We start from the raw sequence: 5,949 nt of genomic DNA, 5'->3' as shown, positions 1-5,949 counted from the left end.
TTTACCATTTTTTAAAAGTTATGTTATAAAGTAAACCTTTTTTCAGGATTCAGGGTCATAATGCTTTGCCTTTGAACAAGGTGAGCAAATTTAAATTTATCCCACAGAAAGGAAGGAGACAGAAACTTCTCAAGAAGTAGGCAAAATGGGACTACAGAGTAATGAGGGAAGTTTATAGAAACTAGTGTCTTTAATTTATAATCTCACTTCATATGCAAAGAATGAAATCAATCAAAAGCACAAGTAGATAGCTACCTTTCAAAAGTAAGATCCCAGGGATAAAATGATTGGATAAAAAACTAATGGACATAATGCACTGACTCAAACTTTTTTTTAGAACTTTTTTCTCTGCATATGCACTCTACTCCAACCATGTGATCATCCAATGCTATTCTTTAGGATTTATTTATTTATTTTAGAAAGACAGAGAGAGAGCGAGAGTGAGAGAGTAGAGAAAGTAGCAGAGGGAAAGAATCCTCAAGTAGACTCCCCACTGAGCATGGAGCCCCTCGCAGGGCTTGATCCCACAACCCACGGGATCATGACCTAGGCTGAAACCAAGAGTTGGATGCTCAACTGACTGAGCCTTCCAGGTGCCCCTCTAATGGTTTGTTTTTAACATTTATTCTTATAGTCTACATAGTTTTTTAGATTAGGGTAGCAAAACCTTAAAGTCCAGTGTGAAACTGTGGTTCACAGTGTAAAACTACTAATAGTTTTAATAAGACTAGTTACCTATAACTAATATATCTCAGCACTTACATTAACTCCTTACAACAACCATATGAGGTAAGTATCACTATCCCCCTAACATATGAGGAAACTGAGGCTTTGAGAGATTAAATAACTTGGCTTAAACCACACACTGAAAAATGCTGTGCCTTTAACCACAAAACTACCCTGTATCTTGATGCATTGCTATGAGCGTGCTTCGTTTCAGTGTAGATTATTCTTCTACACCTATTACAAACTCTTTTTTACTTATCTTCTTGATAAATGAGTTTCCTCTTGCTTTGGGGATCTCCTATTGCCCAATGGTTCCTGAATAGAAACCATATTTGCATACAGACACTTGCTATGATTGACTCCACGACTGAACCAAATGTGGTCATTGATGAACACGGTCATCGACCAGAAGTAGTGGCTCCCTTGGTTCACTGCTACCTGTCCAAGTACTCACCAAGCAGCTGCTTATAAACTAGTCACTACAGAGAACAGCATCCCAATGGCACATCTTTTGAAATCCATTTGGATTCAGGACTACAATCACTACCAAATCAGGGTATTCCAGAAGATGCTACTACCTTTGCAAATACCATAACCGACACCAGTGAAGAACATTAATGACCAGCACAATGGGCCTCTTCATTTCCCTGCTTCAGATCTGGATCCCCATCCCACTAGACCTCTCTATGCCCAAGTGAATCTATTCATGCCATTCCTAGTGTGAACAGAGTGAGGACACACTCTCACATGTTACTCAGGACAAGCCTAAGAATCCAAGAATAGCAAAGCTAGAGTCCTAAGGGCTCTCTCAGCCATGCCATAAAATTACATATGAGAAAAGTGTGGTCCAAAGAAGTTAAATGATTTGCCCAAGGTCATAAGCTAATGAGTGAAGAAAGAGAGATTTCACTGCAAATCCAGTGCACTTTCCACTTACAAGACTTTTAAACAAAAGGCCTACTATGTGTCAAATAGGCTACTACATATTTACATATAGTATGTCATATAATCCTCACAACCTTCACAAAAAATAAATAATATTACTCTTCTTATAAATGAAAAAGATTAAGTAATTTAAATTCACATAACTAGAAAGTCGCAGCTGTAGGAATCAGCTATTAACACCTTACTTTTATTTTTTAATTAACTAATTAATTAATTTGATAAAGAGAGAGCACAAGTAAGCAGAGTGGCAGGCAGAGGGTAAGGGTAAGGGTGAGTTATTAGTTATTAGGTTTCCACCTAGCAGAGAACTGATGCAGCTCAATCACAGGATCCGAGGACCAGGACCCAAGCCAGAGGCAAACGCTAAACCAACTGAGCCACCCAGGTACTCCTCACACCTATTTTTTTTTTTTTACCTTACTTTTAATATAATGGTGAAATTCCTATTTAAAAAAAAAAAAGACAAAAAACTAATCCAGAAGGGATTATATTTCTAGAAAGTAGTAGACTGCTGTTGAGATTAAAGAAGTAAAGGTATAAAACTAAGGCCTGGGGAATCAAAAAACTAAAGTAAAGGTGTTGAATGAATATGCTGATCTTTATTTTTATTTTTTTTCCCAAAAGGACTTAAATCAGTTTATTAAACAAAAACAAAACAGAATGCATTTGATACAATAAGGTAAATTAAATTTAAAACTTGTGAATAAAATGAGTCTAAGGGAAATTACAGTGAAATTAAAAGACAAAATCATTGCAAGGGAGTCTTATACACTTGCCAAAAGTAGTTTATAAATTTGAATCTGAGCTTTCAGACAGGCTACATGAAGAGGGAAATGTGATTCATTACATGGATCAGAGTGTCCCTAAAACAAAGAACATGCCATTTGCTCAGGACACAATTATTCCTGGTTCTGAGACCATAGATAAATTTGCTCTGTAGCCCTCCTTAAGAAGGCAAAGCACAGAACAGGGAACAGTCACCCAAAATATGCTCCCAGCCTGCAGAGCAAGGCATTGCATAGGGCTGTTGGGTGCGCCTTTCATTAGTGCCAGGAGGCAGCACTGCACTGGGAAGAATTCAGACATGCCAGTTCTTTGGAGACAGCTGGTTTTCTCGGGAAAAGGGCAAAAGGGAGGAGGGAATGATGCTGAATGTGAAGGTGTAGAAGTCCTGCATAAATCCAACACTAACGCTAATTCCCTTAATACCTTTGATAGGCTATCCAACCCATCTCCACCTAGAAGGCATTTAGCCACCTTCCACTTACTCATCCCATCTGAACACAATTCACACTTTCTAACCTCTTCTGATGCAAAGAAAGGATAGCAACTGATGGTCTCTGCACCAGGCCCAGCTTCAAGTTGGCCTGAGAAGGATAAGTATAGTGGGCAGAACAGGCAAAGCCAGGCCAAGACAGCCAGTTTGACAGTGGTGCGCTCATCGGCTGTGTCAGTTCATTGGTCAGATAGAGGCCCATCATTCCTGGGCTTTGCAGAGAGCCCCAGTTGCCATTGGCAAACCTCTGTTAGGAGCCATCACTACCATTCATTATTTCATTCGGTCACTGAGTTGGCCAACATCTGTTAGTAATTATTATGGTTACATGCCCAGGAAACACAACTGGACAAGACACACAGTACTGCTTCTTAACAAAGCTTGTGGGTTACTCTCTACCTGAAGATGCTCTTAATTTAGGACTCAAGAAAAAAGCATGGAGCTGGACAATTAATAACTGAAACTCTATATGCTGTCTTATTTCCCAAAAGGCTGTGCAGGAGAATTCATCTGGGAATCTGAAGAGTGGCCCCTCTTGGGAGGTGATCTAAAGACTGTGGCCTTGCAATTCATTTTAGTAGTCCATGCCTTCGTTTGTCTTATCTACCAAGAAGGAAACCAATATATGAAAATACATCATAATATTCTGTGAAAGGTTTAAAAAAGTTGTGAAAGCTAAAACATTATGGAAATATTCCCTTTAAAAACGTGTGCATGTTGGTAAAATGGACCTTAAAGCTATTATTACATAAATATACCTGAGTGTCTGTCATAGTTAGAAATTTGTGCTAAGAATACAAGATAATGAGGGGCACCTGGCTGGTTCAGTTAGTAGAGCATGGAATTCTTGATCTCAGGGTCTTGAGTTCAAGCCCCACATTGGCTGTAGAGAAAGAAAGAAAGAAAGAAAGAAAGAAAGAAAGAAAGAAAGAAAGAAAGAAGAAAGGAAAGGAAGGAAGGAAGGAAGGAAGGAAGGAAGGAGGAAGGAAGGAAGGAAGAAGAACGAAAGAAAGAACGAAAGGAAAGAAAGAAAGAAAGAAAGAAAGAAAGAAAGAAAGAGAGAGAGAGAGAGAGAGAGGAGGGAGGGATGGAGGGGAGGGAGGGAGGGAGGGAGGAGGGAGGATAGGAAGGAGAGGAAGGAAGAAGAGAAAGAAGAAAGAAAGAAAGAAAGAAGAAATAAGAAGAAGAAAAGAAGAAAGAAAGAAAAGAAAAGAAAGAAAACAATACAAGATAATGCAATTTAAAAATGAGCAATTTATTCTACCTAAACACTAGACAATGAATTAATAACATTCAATGGCTTGCACTGAAAGACTTACTGAATTACAAATACAGCCCTTCCAGGATGTTAAAAACATAATTAAGAGTAGCCTGAAATGGAAGCACCCAAGATGTGCAAACAGTGTGGTTATATAAGAAATAAAACATCAAAATAGTCATTTCACATTATCAAGCAAAGTTCAGAGCACAGTAAGAATTAAGTATTCCAGAGAGGGTTCTGCATTCACTTACAACTCCTCTAACTGAAATTAGAATTGTCATCTCCTTTCCTCAACTCACAAGCTATACTAAAGGAATATAGTCAACTGGAAAACAAAGAGCACTTGACTGTACAGATTAAACCAGTTTTAAGCATTTTCACATAAAAGCATACATCACGAGATGCATTATACAGCATTATTTCCACAAGATCAAATTCTTACCTTTTCCTCATTCAGATTGGCTACTAAGTACTGTGTACTTAAGGATCGGATCCACTGCTTTCAAAGTTATAAGTCTGCATACCAGAAAAGATTTCACTGAAAGTAAAGGGTTTCTAGGTGCCTGAGTATCTCAGTGAGTTGAGAACCTAACTCTTGATCTCAGATCAGGTCTTGATCTCAGGGTCATGAGTTCAAGCCCCACATAGGGCTTCACATTGGGTGTGGAGCCTACTTAAAAAAAAAAAAATTAAATGGCTCCCTTTCTTGGGTGGCAGTAAGAGCAGAGAGTGTGTCATGAAGGCCTCAGGCACATTGCAAGAGTACAAAGTGGTGAAGCACTGTCTGCCCACCCCCAAATGCTGCACCTCTACCACATGCAAATATTTGCACTTAATCATGTTGTCACCAGCTCTTGCTTCTGACACTTTGTGTCTCAGCTAAAGAAGATGGAGTCTTTGGGGGAAATCATCTACTGTGGTCAGGTGTTCAAGAAATCCACCTTGTAGGTAAAGAACTTCAGCATCTGGCTGTGCTATGATTCCCACAGCAGCACCTACAACATGTGCTGGGAGTACCAGGACCCAATCACTGCAGGTGTTGTCACCTAGTGCTACCGAGACACTGGGCACCCGACATAATCCAGACCATGAAGGTGGAGCAGATTGTAGCCAGCAAGTGAACTGACCAGCAGGCAAGCAATTCCACGGCTCCAAGATCAAGTTCCCACTGCTTCATTGTGTCCTACATCGCCAGCAATGTCACACCTAACCACCAAGAGGCCCCAAACTTTGTTTTAGATGTAGAGCCTCCTTGTCCCCAGGTTTGTCCAATTAAACACCTTGGGAAAATCAGGATTCTCAGGAGAAAGAAAGAAAAAGAGAGAAAGAGGAAGGAAGGAAGGAAGGAAGGAAGGAAGGAAGGAAGGAAGGAAGGAAGGAAGGAAGGAAGGAAGGAAGGGGCTCACAAAGAGAGCTCAGGTTCAAGCAGCCTAGGAAGATCCTGAAGTCACCTTCTCCCAAGGACACAATAAGCTACATATTGAATAATTTTCTCTAAATCAGTCCTGAAAAACTGATTAACAGCACCTCTACAACAAAGGATAAAAGAGCCAGATCAAGATGGGTAGGAGAGGCAGAGATGTGCTCTTGCAAAAACCCTACCTCAGGCCCAGCAACCCACAATCAAAAGGGGTCTCAAAAAATGTTACTTTTCCCTGAAGGACCAAGAGGTTCATATCCCCACATCAGGCACCTCAACCCTAGGCTCCTGCACCAGAGAGATGAACCTTCAAAATGTAAA

At 40.0% G+C, this 5,949-nt stretch overlaps 1 pseudogene; it reads left to right on the top strand.

The window, feature by feature from the left end:
• Positions 1 to 4,944: 4,944 nt before the first annotated feature.
• Positions 4,945 to 5,418, top strand: LOC118351506 (60S ribosomal protein L18a-like; annotated as a pseudogene).
• Positions 5,419 to 5,949: the final 531 nt, after the last annotated feature.

This window comes from Canis lupus, chromosome 19 (genome assembly GCF_003254725.2).
Source record: "Canis lupus dingo isolate Sandy chromosome 19, ASM325472v2, whole genome shotgun sequence".
Classification (NCBI taxonomy): domain Eukaryota; kingdom Metazoa; phylum Chordata; class Mammalia; order Carnivora; family Canidae; genus Canis; species Canis lupus.
The sequence above is the reverse complement of the archived record's forward strand: the minus strand, read 5'-3'. Positions and strand labels throughout refer to the sequence as shown.